This window comes from Hypanus sabinus, chromosome 12 (assembly GCF_030144855.1).
Source record: "Hypanus sabinus isolate sHypSab1 chromosome 12, sHypSab1.hap1, whole genome shotgun sequence".
Lineage (NCBI taxonomy): Eukaryota > Metazoa > Chordata > Chondrichthyes > Myliobatiformes > Dasyatidae > Hypanus > Hypanus sabinus.
This window is the reverse complement of record NC_082717.1, coordinates 72,266,144-72,285,854: the sequence shown is the minus strand read 5'-3', so window position 1 is coordinate 72,285,854 and position 19,711 is coordinate 72,266,144. Positions and strand designations below refer to the sequence as shown.

The following is a 19,711-nucleotide window of genomic DNA, read 5'->3' as shown; positions in this document are numbered from 1 at the left end:
CAACACAAGCAAAACTGGACCCTACAGTTATTACCCTGCAATCATCAAGTTCCCAAACTGGCAAGGATAACTTCACTCAGTACAACTCTGAACTACAGTAATTCCACAACCTACATTCAATTTCAAAGATTCTACAAATCATGTTCTCAGCATTATTTATTTCATATTATATAATTTGTCTTTATTTGTACATTATTTATGTATATTTTTCATAAATTCTATCGTACTTCTTTAATTTCCTGTAAATGCCTGCAAGAAAATGAATGTATATGGTTATACAGACAAACTTTGATAATAGCTTTTACTTTGATTTTGACTTGGATATTAAACCCTATGCTATGAAATTAAATTCATTGATTTTTTTAAAAAAGTAACCTTTACCCCAAAATATATAGTCAATTATAATTTTTGTTTATTAGATCGCACCATGCTGGATAAAGTGCACAAGGGGTTAAAAGTGGTTACTGGTAGCTCTTTTTGTAAGCTGGAAAACAGGCACAACCAGATTTACTGAGACGGATTCCTCAGGATAAGGATTTTGGAATTATTTTTGGCAATTATACTTAAATTGGAACTTCAATTTAAAATATTTAATTCAGATCAATAATTCATGCCATTCAATTCAGATGTAAGAGGTCTATAGGCTGTCTGTTGTTCATGTTTGTTTGACAGACAACTTTTAGAAGCATAGAGTTATTAAGTCAAATTGGTTCTTCAGCCCATCGAACTCAAGGCAACCATCAACCACCCCTTTTACACCAGTCCTACACTTGAAAACCTTTGAACATTTTGCTGCTTCCAATATGAAAAATGCAGTTTTCATATCCATTCTTCAGGAATTTTTTGACAGAATTCAAACCTATATTTTATTCCAGATTGGAAAGAGATGAGGGTCCTTTTGTTTTAAATATATAACTCTCCAAAAGCTGGTCTGGGAAGTATAAAATTCAAGAGGTCCCTGAGGAGAATAAGAAGTCAGATTGCATTTGTCTGATGATTTATAGAATTCATTAATATGAAGAAAAATGAATGTAGTGTTCATAAATTCCAGCTACACGTCTATGGAACATCCAGTGAGAGGCAGCAAAGGTGAAATAGATAGCAACACAAAGGAACTAAGGAGGAAATCGGCTGGTAAGTAAAAGGAAGTGAGTTAGTGTTGTGAATAGTTCTTTGAGGGAAACAGCATGTCTTTCTGCAGAATTGGTAAAGTGCTAGAAAACAGACAGTGGGAGAGGCAGCTACTGTGATCGCCAGTATATTTTGGATGAATTGATCAAGGAGAGTACAAATGTAATGGGAAGAAAGAAATGGATGAATCACAATTGAAGTGGAAAACTTAAGTGGAACATTAGAAATGAAAGTGGTTGTGTGAAGGTACAAGAAATGGATTTAGTATAGAGGTATGAGTTTGATAGAGAAGGGTTTCAAAATGTGTTAATTTATTTATGGTCACAAATTTGTGGAAAATGAGTCTGTATTGTAGAGGACAATGGACCATCTATGGCCTTGGAAATAAAAGGACCAATCTGATGTGTTCCCACACCAATAAGATATAAATACTAAGAAATAAACAAGGACCAAAAGGTGGGGTGAGTTAAAATGGGTAAGTGGGTGAATTCATTATTAAAAACATATATACGTGAGTATGTGTGTGTGTGTGTGTGTGTGTGTGTGTGTGTGTGTGTGTGTGTGTGTGTGTGTGTGTGTGTGTGTGTGTGTGTATATATACATACATACACACACATATATATACATATATATATATATATATATATAGAGAGAGAGAGAGAGAGAGAGAGAGATGTTTATTTACAAAATCAAATTCTAAAACAATTCACAACCTGAATGAATGAGATTTTAAAACTTTAGTTGTTGACTCTCTTGGCCAAGATCACTTGACTGACAATCATTAACAATTATCATGTTATTAAAATGCTGTTAGTCACATGGATTACTTTTCCAGTGACAAATTTCATCAGTAATTACTATTGCAACAGGTAGAGTATAATCAGAACGAGGTTCAGATGTTGTTTTTATGAAGCATATAGTATGAATTGGTGAACGACTTCTATTGGTTTATAATCCACAAGGCACATCTTTTCTGTTGTAAGTTGTTACTTTCTGTTGTGCATTAAGGATTTATTGTTGAGCTATGGTGTACTTTGAGCATTGTATTTGTGAACCAATTCCAGAGGGAGTAAAGTGCTTCTATAAACCGGGACAGGCCAGGCAAAGGTGATATCTGAATAACTGCTGCGGCAACAAAGTAGAACTGATTGTTGGTGTTAAATTAATCTCCTGAGTCTAATTATGCATCCACCGTGGCACTGGGAACTTTGGCAACAAAACAACAAAAGAGCAGTCATTAATATTTGCCAGCACAAAAAGCTCTCTTATTAATGGTCACACTCTTCTAACTGGGATGTGGAAGGGAGCAACAGTAATAAATAATTCACAGACAGACCATAATGCTGCAAAATATAAGGTTATCTATTTTGATCGGTGAAATATTTTAATCGTTAGGAAACTAGAAAATGATGTGTAGAAGAAAATGGTGATGTATGAAATTCGGAAAGTTAATATTCAACTAAAACGAAGACAAATGATGTGTTGCCCTTTTCTACATGGGGATTATATTCTAAGGGAAAAGAAGTCTTGAAGGTAATAGGTCTCAATGAGAGCATCTGGAGCATTTCCGTGTGATTTTATTCCCCACACCGAAAGAAAGATATCCCTATCTTAAAACTAGTGCAATGTAGGTTTACTAGATTGGCTTATATGATCAGGGAGCTGCCCAGGAGTTGAAAATAAGTACAAGGGGTGATTGATAAGTTCATGGCCTAAGGTAGAAGGAGATGAGTTATACAGCTCTCCTTACATGCACATGAAGGTCAACTCTTTGAGTGATTATGCAGAAAGTTTGAAGTTAATAACTCATCTCCCTCTACCTTCGGCCATGAACCTATTAATTACCCCTGATGAGCTATTAACTTCAAACTTTCTGCATAATCACTCAAAGAGTTGAACTGCATGTGCATGTAACGAGAGCTGTATAACTCATCTCCTTGTACCTTAGGCCATGAACTTATCAATCACCCATCTGTGGACACTTTCTGGAGGTCCAAGATCCGTATGCTCCACGACCGCTGGACTAAATGTGTAAATGTAGGAGGGGACTATGTTGAAAAATAAATGTGCTCGGTTCTCTAAAATTGATTCCTTCTACCTTAGGCCAAAAACTTATCAATCACCCCTCGTAAAACTGGCCAATCCAGAGATGATCTCAATGAGCGATTTCTGAGTGAGCTTTGACAGAGTAGAACTTGACAGGATATCTCCTTTGGCTTGAGAATCTAAAACTTAATCTTTGTTTTAAGAAAAGGGGCTAGCAATTTAGGATTGAAGTGAAAAGAATTTTTTCCTTAGAGAATTATGAATCTCTGGAATTTTCCACTGTGGAAGATTGCTCTGTCCTTGAGTATAATCAGGAGTGCGATCACAGTGGGCATTTTGGATATTAAGGCATTTGGAGAATATGAGGTTCAAATAGGGAAGTGTGTCAGTTAAAGGATTATCCATGGCCTGATTGAATAATGAATAGCTTTTGTACTCTTGGTGTATTTCCTATGTTTTTATGTTAAATGTGAAGTGAGAAATGTACAACTCAAAATCCTGGTATTCACAAGCTGCAGAGCAAGACATAGAGGCCGGATCTATACATGGTAAGTTATCGGACCCAAGTGGGCTACAGCCTAGCTAAAGGAAATGAACAGACTATAACACAACAAAACAGGGGATGAGTATACACACTAGTTGTCCTTTGGAGAACTTAACTAAGGAGAATGAAAGGTCAATCTACAGAGGAAGGCTGATGCTAACAGGGATGCTCGGAGTATTCACCACACTGTGTGAAAAACTACATATGATGTGAGGAAAAATCCAATTCTCACGTGGCTTTGCAAAGAGCCTGAAGGCAAGATATTCCAGCATGGAAATGTTACTCAGTTCCACGGCAACCCTTGTGGACCCATCCATGCTGAGTTTGCTGGTGTAAGTCCCAGCAACCAATGTAACGACTGGAGCACTTGAATAATTAGTTCACCACCATTCAACTTCAGCTCAAATAAACTCAGGAGACCTAAATCATGGCTCTGGCTTTCATTATTGCCAGGTGGTACAAGCTGAGGTGGCATGAAGAAACCAACTGGCTGCAAAGTCCAAAACCTTTATAGCTGTTCATCAGCTTGATAATGTTGTAAACTTTTGCATACAATGTTAGACTGGAATAGCTGGGAGATTTGTAAGTCTGAGAGGAAATTTATAAACTATTGTTCCACGGAAACAGGCCATTCAGCCCACAATGCAGATCCCTTCTACCTGCAAAAGGTCCACGTCATTCTGCATATCCATGTGTCTATTTAACATCCTCTTAAGCACCACTATTTGTATCTACTTCCATCACTACCTCTTATAGCCCATTCCAGGCACCTGCTGCTTCCTACATAAATAAAAAATTGCACTGCACAACACCTTTAAACATTCCCCCCTCACCTTAAATGCACATCCTCAGGGGAAAAAAAAAGATTTCAAATTCCTACTCTATCAATGCCTTTCATGAGCTTATGAACTTCTACCTTCCCTCAGTCTCTGGCACTCTGGAGAAACCAACCCAAGTTTGTACAACCTCTCCTTATAGCTCTTACCATCTAATCCAGGGTGTATCCTGGTGAACCTGTTATGTACTCTTCACATATCCTTTCTCCAATGGGGAACCAGAATTGTGCATAATACTCCAGTGTGGCCTAACCAAAGTTTAATACAGCTGCAACATTACCTCCTTGCTCGTACTCTCAATGCTCAGACCAATAAAGACAAGCGTGTCTTATGACTCCTTTACCATCTTAGCTGCTTGCATGGCCACTTTCAGTGAGCTACAAATTTGATTGCCAAAATTTGATTGAAGCTGTAAGGTCATGATTGATTTCGTTGTAAAAATTGGAGGAAAACTATTGATATCAGAGGATGGTTCAAGGTCCAAAGAATGCAGATTTAAGAATTTGGACCAAGGTATAAAGGAAATATGAGAGAAAACCTTCATACACTGAGAATAATTATGATTAAGGATGATGGAAATGGAATGAGCATTAAAGAGAGAGTGTCAATTTAATGATACAAGCATGAGGCTTCCATATTTTTTGAGTTGCATTTACTGAAGCAGTTATGGAGTGTTTTATTTTAAACATCTTTGGAGATCAATAAAGCTTCTCCTGCACGCCAAGCTTAAACATCTGAGATGATCAAATTCAGCTTGTGAAAATTTTCACATAGGAATTAGTTCCCTCACTGTGGCATTTATAAATCCCCAACCTACTGGTGCTGTCAGTGCGACTGAGTAGCTGCTTCAGATAACACTCTGCTCAGCAGCAGTTCCCAGGCTGAACCTGTTGGGAGGAACAGTTAATGGTGACAGCATAGAATGTCAGGGGATAAGGCAAAAGTTCTGATTGATGCAGATGCTCATTTCCAGACACTGGAATGGCACAATGGTCACCTGCTAATCAAAATGTTTGGTTGCACATAGTGTCACAGTTTGCAGAATGACATTACAGCAACCTGGGTTCAATTCTGCCGTCTGTAAAGAGTTCATATATACTCACTATGACTGCCTGGGTTTCCTCCGGGTGCTCAGGTTTCCTCCCACTGGTTAGCAGATTAATTGGTCACACGGGTGCAGTTGGATGGTGAGGGCTCACTGGGCTGGAAAGAGTACAGTATCTCTAAATAATAAATATTCCAATCAAAGATCATGATAGAGAGAATGAGTATTAAAGCTTTCAGAAGACAATCAATCTTACACTCATTGTCACCAGCACACAGAATAAAATCTGTCATTGATTACCAAGGTAGAAATGGCTGTAGCAAGGCTCCCATTCAAACAACACATCAATGGACAGCTGTGAAGATTTCATCTCTGTTAGATGGCAACATTGAACAATGGTGTTCTTGCATCGTAATTTCAAAAAAAAAACGATCGGGTCATTAATGCATTACTGTTTGTGGGAGCATGCCATGCTCAAATTGATCGTGATACTTCTTATTTTGCAGCAGTGACAATGCCTTGAAATGTATTTCACAGACTAGAAATTGCTTTGGGATATTATGAAAGAGATGTGAAATATTCTACAAACATGTAAGCTTGTTCTTGTAATGCTAACTTGGTGAAGGTTCCACATGAACCTTGACCATCTACAGAAATGCACCCCATCAAAGAGTCATCTCATACAGAGAAGTTGGTGCAGACTGGCAAGTAGAAATATACTTAAAGAAAATAAGAAGTAATGGACTGTGAAGTAATAAATCAAAGATGTAAAACAAGAGCAGAGTTCAATTCCATAGCTCAGTCCTTGGGGTTATTCACAAACCAGGGATTTTTATGGAGTTAATTGAGGCGCAAATAAACTTCAGGTGTCTTGTCAAGAGGTGCTTCATTGTTCGATAACTGCAGAGCTCTGGATAACAGGGCTAAATGATGGGCTGTTACAATAAAATGTATAGCAATAAAGACTCCAATGTAAAAGATTGAATTACAATACTGAAATTAATAGGTAGTAGGTTGGAACGTAACAATCCCAATGTGACAACTAAATTACAAAGTGAAACTATCCGTTAATAACAAAGGAACACATGCTGAAAATAGCAACTGTGTCAACGGCAACTATTTTTACAGCTGGTAGGAGGAACTCATTTTAATAGTCACTTCCCTCTATGTTGGTTTCTAATTATTATCATCCAGTTTTAAGTAAGAAATGCTTCCAAGGGAGTTCCATGCATAATTATTCTAATATGGTTGGCTTTTTGATGCAAACGTATTGGGTTTGCTGATATTGCAAAATGTGAATCTACTCCATTTGCAAAGCACACAGGGTCCATTTTGTGGTGTTTATGCACATAGGTTCTCTCACATTACCATCCAAAAATAGTGACCAAGCCCACAAGAGATGAAATTGACCAATGCTTAAGCAGAGGAATGTGTACTTTTGAATACTAAGAAAAGTAGGGGGACTGGATAGGAAGATGGAGCAGAGTAGATGAGCCAGGATCTTAATGAATTGCGTAGTGTAGCTCAAGGGGATTGTTGCATGAATATAGGAATGTGAGTAGGCCTCTCAGCCCCTTGTGCCTGTCGTGCCATTCAAGGTGATCATGTGCCCCAGACATCACCTCCTTCTTTGTGCCAGTAACACATTGCCTTCAATTCCCCAATCTTTGGAAGATCTTGTTCCTTCCCGTATGAACACTCCCCATGATCTTGCATCCACCGAGCTGGAGAGTTTCAGAGATTTACCACTCTCTGAGAAGAAGGTGCTTATTATTCCTTAGACATTTTCCTACAATCGGCAGCTTGGAAAGTTTTTGCCACGTCCATCATTGGAAGTGTCAGCTGAAGGCAACAGGACATCAAGTATATCACCTTATCCAATAATGTACTAGAATTGAAAAAAAAAGAACTGATTGAGAGTGATTTAGTCAGGTCCAGGAAAGAAAAAGAGGAAATAAATATTGTATCTAATGAAAAAATAACAGAAGAAAAATACCTAAAATATTGAATTCCAGCTACTTACCATGTGAGAAAACACTACTGTTTCAGTTGTTCCCTTCTGCATTGGAGACTTTGCCCAGCATTTTAGAACCATATATTTCATCTCTACGAAGCTCCTTTTGCTGTTGACCACCAGCATTAAATTGACTTAACAAGTTAATTTGGATATTATAAATCTATTCAGCACTCAAAACATTTGCAAGATTAGAGGTGGGACAACAAACTATTGCACAGATTTGTGATTCATGTGCATCTCTTCACTGCTGCTAGTTACTTGATGATTTATGTATTTTTCATATCAGCCTCATTAAACCTACGGTTATATTGGCAGCCAATTTGGAGAGTATTGATTATTACCAATATGTTCAATGAATGATCAATTGGTCAATAAGGCATTGTAACCTGGTTGCAGACAGGCTACAAACCTAGCAATTATTTAGCCAGCTTCTCGTCTGTTGGTGCACTTGAACTATGCTTCTTGGAAGGTGTGTTTGTGTAGTGGTCGTCCATCATGTCCAATGATGACAGGAAGCCTGTGCGGGAGAGTTTTTAAAGTGGAAAAGCCATTGCACTGGGCCATTTCCACTCTCTTGGTCTCAGAAGCCCAGTTCCAGTGGTACGAACAAGCGTCACAAACTGGGGTCTTCCTCGGTGGCAGTGGATGGCCACGATGCCATCTGCGCCTTGCCATGCCCTTCACTCTCCACAGAACGTTGCAGTACCCCCTTCCTACCCGTTGGATCTCACTGCAGATCTCATCCACCTAGTCTGCCGGAGTTGACTTTGCATGCTAGAACAGGCATGTTCCTGTCTCACCGGGGTATGAGACCGCCAGCTATCCACACCTGGTTTAGGATGCCTTTCACAGCGGTGCACTGGGGTATGGCTGCTGTCACATGCAAACTGCTAATTGGAGGCACAGGTGAGATCTTTGTCCAGTGGGAATGAAAGGTGAATGAGCTGCCCCAGAAAGGGCATGACAAGCCCCTTCACCAGAGGTGCTTCTCCTCCCTGGACACCTCATACACCCCATGTCTCTGTATACTTCATAGGTAAATGCCTACTCCCAGTAGATCTGCAGACTGAAGAGCGCAAGCAAGTTTTACTGACTTTTCCACTCAGTATACCATCTGTGGCCTAATCTTATTGAGCCCATCCAATCCACCATGGAGTGCCACCTACTCACCAGGGCTTTGCCTCAGGTACAAAAATCGCCTCCCATCTGCATACTGGCATCCAAAATATGCAATTACATGTTAACCTGTACTCACCTCACCAGCTTCTCACTGCATCAGTCCTTCCAATTTTACAATTCTCAGCTTTATTTTAACTCCGGCCTCACGCATTTCCTTGATTTTATAGTATACATTCCTTCAGCAGTATGGGTGTCAATCTCCCTACTTTGCTCCTTTAAGATGCCCTTTGAACCCTAGCTCTTTCACAAGTTTGTTAACACATGCTTGCTACAGAACTTTATGTGTTCAACGTCAAGTTACACTTAACTGTTGCTCTGTGAAGCTCCTTGAAGATTATGAAAAGGGACAAAGGAAGTTTTCCATTTCTATAGCAATCTCTCACCACCTCAAACATCCTAAAACACATTACAGATCAATGAAGTACTCTGGGGGTCCAGCCATTCTGCAACATAAGAAACCCTGGAATCAATTGGCAAATAACAAACCTCCCCTGCTCCCTAATAGAAATGAAGACTAGCGCACCTTCAGAGTTCCAGGGTCTCTGCAGGGAATTGGTGTGTGGTGGGAGATGGAAGATCGAAAGCAGCCAGCTGGCTGTGTGCCCAGAGACCCAAGTTCTTTGAGCACAAAGCTCGGAAGAAGCGACACCACAGACTTTTAACATTGTAAATCAGTGAGTTGTTTGTTATGTCTCCCCTCTCTCTGTGAAACAGGGACACCCCTTTTTCCCTTATTAGGGAGAGAGAGAGCCTGTAGTGTGTTGAATTACTGGCTGAAGGAGTAGTCTTTGGGGTACTGTGTCTGTGTCTTTATTGATGGTTTGCTGCACACTTGAGTGCTCGGTGGGGTGTGCTGATGCAATTTCACTGGTGGTGGAGGAGGGGTCATTGCTTGCTGCTGCTTATGCATGGGAGGGGTCAGTTGGGGGGACTTTGGGATTCTAACATTTAACTGTTGTTTATTCTCCTCTGTTTTTCTGGATGGTTGCAAAGAAAAAGAACTTCAGGATGTATATTGTATACATTTCTCTGACATTAAATGTAGCTTTGAAACCTTTGAAACTTCACATTAGTCAAGTAGCTAAAACTGTTCCACTATTTTAGTCTCAGTAAAGACCTTTTCCTATCCATTCACTCATTGACATGACTTGAATATACAAGCAAGGATGTAATGCTGAGGCTGTGTAAGGTATTGGTCAGAGCACACTTGGTACATTGTGAGCTGTTTGAGCCCCTTATCTAAGAAAAGATGTGCTGACATTGAAGGGAGTCCAGAGGAGGCTCATGAGAATGATTCTGGGAATAAAAGGTTAATGTATGAGCAGCATTTGATGGTTCTAGACCTGTCCTCGCTGGAAGTTAGAAGAATGAGAGGGAATCACTTTGAAACCTATCAAATATTGAGAGGCCTAGAGTGAGTGGATGTAAAGAGTATGTTTACAATTGTGGGGTGGGGGGGGGGGATGTTGGTCCAGGACCAGAGGGCACAGCCTCAGAATAGAGGGACATCCATTTAGAACAGAGATGAGAGGAAAGGTAGTGATTCTATGGAATTTATTGCCGCAGACGGTTGTGGAAGCCAAGTTATTGAGTATACTTAAAGCGGGGGACGATAATTTCATGATGAGTCAAGGTGTCAAAGGTTACGAAGGGAAGGCAGGAGAATGGGGTTGAGAGGGATAATAAATGAGCCATGATGGGATAGCAGAGCAGACTCGATGGGCTGAATGGCTTGATTCTGCTCCTATGTCTAATGGTCTAACATCCATTTACATTTTAATTTGACTAAAAGAGACAGTGGAATCTGGATCAATAAGCAAAATGCTGGAAGTACCCAGCAGTTCAAGCAACATCTGTGGAGGCAAAGAAATGATCGATGACTCTGATTGGAACCCCCCAGGTTAAATGAAAGATAAAAGGCAATTACAAAAATCTAAAAAAGATGGTGGTTTAGCTTTACCTAACTTTAGATTTTACTATTGGGCGAATAATATTCGTAACTTAATCCTTGTCAGAAGGGATTAGTGGCTTTTATTTATAATATGATTATGAAGATACAACCAGAAATATCAGGTAGAATTAAACAAGAATGTGAAAAAGAACTTCAATATAATATATCAACAGAAAAATGGGAAAAAATTTTACAAATGGTTAATTCTTCTTCTATATGTGCTAAACATGCTTTAATACAATTTAAAATTGTACATAGAGCTCATATGTCTAAAGATAAGCTTGCTCGATACTATTCTCATATTAACCCTCAATGTGACAGATGTCATTCAGATGTGGCTTCATTGACCCACATGTTTTGGTCATGTCCCACCTTATATAACTATTGGAAGGACATATTTGCTACCATTTCCTCAATTTGGAATATCAATTTACAACCTCATTTTATTACTGCAATTTTTGGTATACCAAATGAGGATGGTAATCAGTTTTCCCCTTCAATTAGACGAATGATTGCTTTTGTAACATTAATGGCCAGAAGGTCTATATTACAAAATTGGAAAGAAGTAAATCCTCCTACCACGTTTCAGTGGTTCTCTCAAACTATTTCTTATCTGAGCTTGGAAGCACTATTTTTGACTCATCAATTAAATTTGAAGAAACTTGGGGACTGTTTATTCGACATTTTTATATGAATTAATTTGGCTTCTTCCAGACCTTCTCTCTGTTTATTCTTGTTCTGGTATGGAGTTCCGGAGTTTTTGACACTATCATATATATATAAACTGTTATTATTGCCCATGTTAGTTTAGTTTAGTGTTTTTTTTTCCCAATATATATTTTTTCTTGTATTTTTAAATTTTTTTTTTCTTTTGATGATTATTCTTATTTTTTTATATATAATTATTATAGGCTTGATTGATTAATGTACTATTTTTTCTGTTGATATTTTAATAGGATATTGTTATCTTATTATTAATTTAATTTCAAGTCTATTGCACTTATAACCTATTCATTATTATGTTATGTTTTTTTTATATATGAAATTCAATAAAAAGATTGAAAAAGAAAGAAAGACTCTGATTGGAACCCTGCATCAGGATTTAACTTGACTGCTTTGCTTTCTTTGTGTTCAAAGTCATCCATCAAAGTTGATTGCCTGGTTGTTAGAAGAAATACAAGTCTGCCAAATTTGAATTCAATGCATATTTTCACAACAACTTAGCTTACATGTCATTAAACAAACTTTCAAAGTGTGGCACCATCCACTTCAATATTCTGGGAATCCTGTCAAAACACGTCACCGTAAAAATTGGACACACTTACCACGGGTAAACACAGTCACTGATTACATCATGTATTTTAAATCAAAAAGAAATGTATTGTACAAGTCACTCTCCCTTCTAAAAAGTATGGTGTTTGGAAAGCCAGTTCATTTATTGCTCCCTATTTGCTGCAAATATCACAGCTCCGTGCTTGTGGTGAAAGGCTTTTCTCTGCTTGTCATATTCAGGCAAAGTACTCCTTACCCTGCAGGGATATCACATTCCTTTCATTGATTGTGTCAGATACATTTCAGTTCACTCTGTGAAGTCACTCGGAATTACTCATTACATGTTCTTCATTTTCTCCATGATGCCAAACGGTTCCTCAGGACACCTGGAAGATATCAACAGAGTAAACCTGAAAGGAAAGTAATGGCAAATCTAAGACGAATATTTGTAGGCCTCTGAGCTTAACAGCAATGAGTATTAATATGGCAGCTTTTATGTAACAAAACATATCAACATACAAAACGCTGGAGGAACTCAGCCGGCCAGGCAGCATATATGGAAAAAAGTACAGTAGACGTTTCGGGCCAAAACTCTTCGGCAAGACTGGAGAGAAAAAAAGCTGAGGAATAGATTTGAAAGGTGGGGCAAGGGGAGAGAGATACGCATGGTGGTAGGTGAAACCTGGAGGGGGAGGGATGAAGTTAGGAGCTGGGAAGTTGGTGAAAGACACAGAAGGCCATGGAAGAAAGGAAAGGGGGGAGGAGCACTAGAGAGAGGCGATGGGTGGGTAAGTAGATAAGGTGAGGGAGGGATAAGGGAATGGGAAATGGTGAAGGGGGCATTACCGTAAGTTTGAGAAATCAATATTAATGCCATCAGGTTGGAGGCTACCCAAACGGAATATAAGGTGGTGTTCCTCCAACTTAACTGTGGCCTCATCACGACAGTGAAAGAGGCCATGGATAGACATATCGGAATGGGAATGGGAAGTGGAATTAAAATGGGTGGCCATTGGGAAATCTTGCTTGTTCTGGCGGAAGGAGTGTAGCTGCTCAGTGAAATGGTCTCCCAATCTACGTCAGGTCTCACCGATATACAGGAAGCCACAACAGGAGCACCTGACACAGTAAGTGACCCCAGCAGACTCACAGGTGAAGTGTTGCCTCACCTGGAAGGACTGTTTAGGGCCCTGAGTGGTGGCGACGGAGGAGATGTAGGGGCAAGTGTGGCACGTTCTGCTTGCAAGGATAAGTGCCAGGAGGGAGATCAGTGGCCTGCTGAGTTCCTCCAGCATTTTGTATGTATTGCTCAGATTTCCAGCATCAGCAAACATATAAATTGCATTGAAATAAGTTTTATACATATTCAAAATTCAAAGTAAATGTTATTATCAAAGTACATATATGTCACCACATACAACCCCAATATTCATTTTCCTGGAGGCAGACTCAACAAATCTATAGAATAGTAGCTATAACAGGATCAATGAAAGATCAACCAGAGTGCATAAGACAACTATCTGTGTAAAATGCAAATGTAAATAAATAAAAATAAATATCAGGAACATGAGATAACAACATAAATAATCCTTAAAGTGAGATCATTGGTTGTGGGAACATCTCAATGGATGGACTAGTGAGTGTAATCATCTCCTTTTGATCAAGAGCCTGATAGTTGTGAGGTAGTTACTATTCTTATGCCTGGTGGTTTGAGTCCTGAGTCTGTTGTATTTTCTATCTGATGGAAGCAGCAAGAAAAGGGCATGGCCTGGGTGGTAGGGAACGCTGATGATGGTGTTGCTTTCCTACGACAGTGTTTCATGTAGGTGTGCTCAAAGGTTTGGAGGCTTTACTCATGATGTACTGGACCCAATCCATCACCTTATGCAGGGTTTTCCGTTCAAAGGCATTGGCGTTTCCATACCAGGCCATGATGCAGCCAGTTAATACAATCTTCACTACATATCTATTGAAGTTTGTCAAAGTTTTAGATGTCATGTCAGGTCTCTGCAGATTCCTAAGGAAGTAGAGGTGCTGCCGCGCTTTCTTTGCAATTGCACTTGTGTGCTGTGTCCAAGACAGATCCTCTGAAATAGTAACAACCACGAATTTAAAGTTACTAATCCTTTCCACCTCTGCTCCTCCAATGAGGACTGGCTCATAAACCTCTGGTTTCCCTCTCCTTAAGTCTACAATCAGTTCCTTGGTCTTGCTGACGTTGAGTGAGAGGTGACAAGTAACAAGTGACCAAAGAGATTTTAAGGACTATCTTGAATGGCCTAGGGAAAAGATGAAAATAAATTCTGGACCTTAGATTGAAAGTCCTGAAACCTACAGAACAGTGATTAATTTTAAGGACAATTAGCCAACCAGAACTGTAGTCCCAGTGGTTCTGAGGCTGGAGGAGGTTACAGAGATAGGGACAGCTGAGGCTATTGGAAAACGTAGGGTTTGGAATTTGGTGACTTGGTGGCACATCATGCCTGGTATTGTGCCCAGTAGCTGAGTAAGCCAATCAGTTGTCCAGAGGCAGCTCACCGGTTCCTTTTTGCCTGCTGTCAGAGCTGCCAGGTGTCGTCCAAGGGGAGTGGGTGGTGGAGCAATTTGTAGGTAACCCACAGAAAGGAGAAAGGGAGAATAATAACCAAGCAGGAAAGAGAGGGAAAATTGGAAAGATCTAATCCGGTATGAAGAGGCCAATCAGCAGTATTTTGGGGTTGCTGTGTTTGATACAATTTTTCAGTAATCAAACCTCTCTTTGCCTGCAGCTTTTAAATAATCATTTGAGGTTTCCACATAAGCTGCTTATCCTCAACCCTGCCATCCAAGAGCTGATAAACAAGTCTGAGGCCTTTAATGGCAATGAAAAAATTCCTTAAGACTTGTTTCAAGGATGGACTCCAGCAATTTGGCTGGCAGAATGTCCATAAACCCATAATCTAACATGCTGGAGCTTCAGGTACTGGACCAAGTAGATGCAGAGGTAATTTTAGGTTGGTTTGTTAACAAGCCTGAGATCAGCACACCAACTCACCCATGAGTAAATTGCTAAACTGCAGTTAATGGAAATCTGGAAAGAGTAAGAACGTAGATGTTTCAGCTTGAAGTGCCTCCATCACCCATGTGCTCAGTTAAAATAAACTTAATGAATATTACTATTTGGAAATGGGTCACATTACCCCCATTACAGACCAGCCTTGTCATCAACACAAGATGTAGTACTAATCGATACAAAGGAAATTTTTATCTACTGTGCATCCCAAAAGGTTCCTTGGGCCCAACCCATAAACGTCAGTGACCTGTCATGAAAGAGATTACTGGTTTATGGCCAAAGTAATAAAAGTTTTGAGCTTCAGGTTCGTATCAGTTAGGAGCACTGCTAAAAGAGATCAAAGCTCATTGTGGGCAAAAAACAAGAGAAAAGTCTAATCAAAAATCCAGATGGGATTAACCTTTTAATTTATTCCAGGAAGCATTTATGAAGTAAAATGTTTAAGTATAAAGCCTATAGTTCTAAACTGTCAGGGTACAAATGTTCCTATATTGAGCGGACTTTCAGAATTCAAATTCAATGCACATCTGTCACTACATCTGGTACAGCACACCGCAGAGGATACATTTCTACCCTGTTTTCTTGATTTACTGTTCATTAACGAGCTATAGAGGACAGTTGATGTGATGTAGTTAATGAGTTATTATTTGCAATAATAAATGCCAACAACCTATTGTTTTAATGAAGGATCATAATGAATAGGAGCTTTGGTGATTACAAACGGATCCCATGTTCATCAAATGATTATGAGCCGATCTGCGCACTTCACCAGTGGCCACTGAATAAAGATCAATAAGGGAAACCCTGGCTGCTTCACCTCTAACAGCCCATCTCCCACTCTTGCCACCATCATCCACCCCACTTCCCTATCTAACACAAGCCAGGAAGAGAAATGGACAAAAGGATTGAGTTCTACTTTAAAGGTATTTTGAACATTTCTATAAAAGATATGCCTAACATTGACCTCATAGAGCTAGCTAATGATTTTCACAACCCGATGCTCGGAGCGGCATGAAGGATTCAGACTTTCACCCTTTAAGTGATAGATCAAATTGGCTAGTTTAACAGCTATGAAGGTATAACTCTTCTCACAGCTGTAGGGATCCTTGCAGCTCTGTGCCTAATACAGTATGCTCTGTCAGTGTTGACTATAGTTCCAAATCTGTTTCCAGTTATGGATACACATGGTCTAGGCTGCAGCATCGAACGAGTAATGTGCTGATGGAGGTCACGTTTTGAGAAAGGACTTCAAGGTTGACTTCCTGTCCTCACCCTCAGGTGAATGTAAAAGACCCCACAGCTACAACACACACAAAATGCTGGAGCAACTTAACAGGCCAGGCAGCATTTATGGAAAAAAGCACAGACCAGCATTTTGTGTGTGTTGCTCAGATTTCTCGCAACTGCAGATTTTCTCTTGTTTAAGATCCCACAGCTGTTACTTTGAAGAAAAACTGGCACTGAGATATCCAGAAAGCTGCTCTTGTTGCCTATTCTGGTGTTGGGCTCAAAAAAGTTCACTTCAGACTGAGGCCTTCCACCAGCAATACTGAAACAAATCCTTTACACATGCCAGATAATTCAACTTAAATTTAAATTTTACAAACCTTGGGAAGCATAATGCAAATTTCTATCTTTCCTACTGCAAAAAAAAAAGAATGACTGTTTTAGTTGGGGAGAAATATAACTTCTCCCACAATCAGAGAATGATTACAGTATGTAAAAAAGGCCATTCAGCCCATCAACACCAGTGTTATAAGACTAATCCACTTCTGCCCTCTTCCTCGCCTTCTTCCCTTTCGGATATTTATTCAGCCCTCTTCTGGATGTTACAATTGAATCTGCCTCTGCTGCTATCCATGATAGTGCTTTCCAGGCCCTAAATACTTCCATTTTAAAATGTTTTCATTTTAAAAATTATTCTTTCAGCTTCTCATGTTTCCATTATCCTTATGGCCATGACATGGAACCCTTTTGTAAAGGAAGAAATTTATAATTAAAATGTTGGTGTTCACTGAGCCCTCAACGTTCCACCTTGTCAATTTCAAATTGGGATGAACCTGATGTGAAATATTAATGCCGAAATAGATTCCTTGGCCTGAATGACATGCTTCCATGCTGTTTATTCTCTCAGTGTGAAGAAAGAATGGAAACAGCAGGGTTATAGTGTGCACCATCTGACCTCAGGTTTACCCCGGGACTAACCATCTAGTCAGGTGTCATCCCATTACAAACTGAACTGAGGAGTGCATAGATTCACTTTGCGTCTAGCCCTCAGCCCAGTTAGACGTGGCCTATCCAATCAAGTGAATGGGGTCACCAACCTTAACTAAAAATTAACAAGTTTGGTTCTTCAAATTTAACATTAATATAAAAGTTCAAAAGTTCAAAGTAAATTTATCACCAAAGTATATATATATGTCATCATGTACAACCTTAGAGTTAATTTTCTTGCAGGCATACTTAGTAAATCCATAATAGAATCAATGAAAGACATTTCAGTTAATATGAGAAAGTTGATTATTATATTAAAATACAATATGGGAGACTTACTACTGTTTGCCCTATCTATGCCCCTCATAATTTTGCAAACCTCTATCAAATAGAGTGTTTCATTTACGATAAAAAAGGCTAAACAAATATTTAAACACTTTCACACCAAGGGCCCTCCATTCCACAATACTGTTTATGCTCCTACCATTTATTGCGTGAATGTAGAACTGGTTGAAGTACATTTAAAATTAGAAGTGATCATTAAAAATAGAATAATATAAAAATGAATTTAAAAAACACTTTTGCCTTACATACATTTTTTTTTCAATATCTAAGAGAAGGAAGTAAAATGAAAGCACATAGCTTCTAATCTTTTTAATGAAGGTTGACATTTCCATGTGAATGAATATAGCCACACAGCGTACTGGCTGGTGTAAACTGGAAGGGTCATCCAAGTTGTGCAGCCAGTTCTTCAGCTCAGTAAAGTCAGGAACCGGCACTCTGATTTGGCATCCAGGAAAAGAGTGGGAGATCTGAGTTCCACTATTTGATTTCCGGCACATTTTACAGAAATCTGCAACACTCTGATATGTTTACTACAGCTACCAGCTGCACATACCGCAGCCCATTATCTATTTCTTTTTGTAGCAATGAGTGCCGCTCTTCTACCACACAAAGGGTAAAGACCAATTTTCTAGTCTCCCTGGAAATGGCTTGTCTCCCCTTTTAAATTTATGCCCACTTTGAATTCCCAGATTGTGGATGTCATATAATTTTGTTAATTTTGATCCACTAAATTTCTAAATCTCAACAGCATCACACCAATGGCATAGTAAAATATTCTCTTTTAATGTGTTTGTTTATTGATAGAAAAAACATTATTTTGACAGCTAACAGGAAGACCATATAACAAAATGAATATAGCACATGACAACATAATTGCATTTGTTTAGACTTCTTATTGTGAATGACTGGTCCTATTTGCTACACTTAATGCCTCTACCCAAGAGACCCACTGTCTGTCAGAATATGCACAACTGCTTAGAATATCGCCTGTGCCCTTGGTGTATTACAAGTCAAAGGCACCCCTAATGGAGAGAGTAAATGCTGAAACATATCAAATTTCACCACCAAGCAATATTAAATTTAGCGCTGAAAGCATAGCATAATTTTCTCTCTATTAGGTTACAGTAAAAATGGCAATGAGTTTGCATATAATCCTTGCCAGTTATGCAACAAATTATGCACAATCATTTCAAAATGACTTACATACACTCCTCTTGAATTCTTAGCAACCATGGACTAATCCCAATTGACCAAGAAACTTTCACACTTGAAGGTTTTGTAAACTGTAGACAATATCTTTTGCTCACAGGTCAATTAATCATTCATTTGATGATTCAACCTTAACAAAACCTTAACAACACTGAACAAAAGCTGGTTTTGCATGAGCATGACTCAAACATTTGTTAAAATTTTACTTTCTTTTGGAAACACCCCGATATGCAATGGTTAATAAATGTTTTCCATACCCAGTCATGACAACAGACAGAACAAAGAAGAAAAAGCACTTGGGATTGATACAGAATGCATTGAAATTACACGGTTGATCCATCACAGTCTGGAGAAGAGTGAGCATTGCCTTCTCCCCAACCCAGAAAGCAACCAGTGAGATCAAAGAGGAATCGGTATTCGAAACTTGTGCAGTCCCTGATCAAATTTCTAATGTGAGACAGAGCCTTCTTGATGATTCAATGCTCGCAATGCACTGAACATGTTCAGTTTGCAGGGAAAGAAAATCTAATGTGAGGAATCATTCTAACGTCATGCTTATAACAAGATCTTGTCATAACCGCCACCCCATTTCATCAGAGTCAAGTCAAACACTTACAGCAACACCCCTGAACCAGCAGCCTGCATCTGTTGGATTTCATCATTCATATCACTCACATCAATGACAGGAACCAACAACTGGTGGACTGTGCACAGCCTGCTCTGTTCTGTCAGTAATTTGTTTAAATTTATATTTCAGGATCTGAGCATTGCCGGCAAGGCCAGTAATTGTTGGCCATTTCTAACTGTTCTTGCAACCATATTGTTGGGTCCGGAGTCACCTAGAGTTCCGAACAGTTAAGATTTCCGCTA

General features: G+C 39.2%; 1 long non-coding RNA gene across 3 annotated transcripts in view; it reads right to left on the bottom strand.

Moving 5' to 3' along the window:
• LOC132403007 (uncharacterized) overlaps nucleotides 1-18,973 on the bottom strand; it is a 52,065-nt gene extending 33,092 nt beyond the window's left edge. For all 3 annotated transcript variants that reach the window (XR_009515152.1, XR_009515151.1, XR_009515153.1), the window contains exons 1-3: nucleotides 18,836-18,973; nucleotides 12,278-12,407; nucleotides 5,661-5,760 (exon numbers count right to left, since the gene is read on the bottom strand). This is a non-coding gene — a long non-coding RNA (uncharacterized LOC132403007). The remainder of the gene's footprint in view (nucleotides 1-5,660; nucleotides 5,761-12,277; nucleotides 12,408-18,835) is intronic.
• Nucleotides 18,974-19,711: the final 738 nt, after the last annotated feature.